Source organism: Penaeus monodon, chromosome 22 (genome assembly GCF_015228065.2).
Source record: "Penaeus monodon isolate SGIC_2016 chromosome 22, NSTDA_Pmon_1, whole genome shotgun sequence".
Taxonomy (NCBI): Eukaryota; Metazoa; Arthropoda; class Malacostraca; order Decapoda; family Penaeidae; genus Penaeus; species Penaeus monodon.
This window is the reverse complement of record NC_051407.1, coordinates 10,110,990-10,111,196: the sequence shown is the minus strand read 5'-3', so window position 1 is coordinate 10,111,196 and position 207 is coordinate 10,110,990.

The window sequence follows — 207 nt, the reverse complement described above, 5'->3', positions numbered from 1 at the left end:
GATGAAGGCACCACCCTAAATAAACAGGTCATGCAAGGCCCGGACCTGATGAATGACCTGCTGGGCATACTGCTCCGGTTTAGAGAAAGAAGAGTTGCATTAGCTGCTGATATCAAGGCTATGTTTCACCAGGTAAAGGTCACCCCAAAGGACCGTGATGTTCTAAGGTTCTTGTGGTGGCCAAAGGGGGATTTCTCTGCGAGGCCA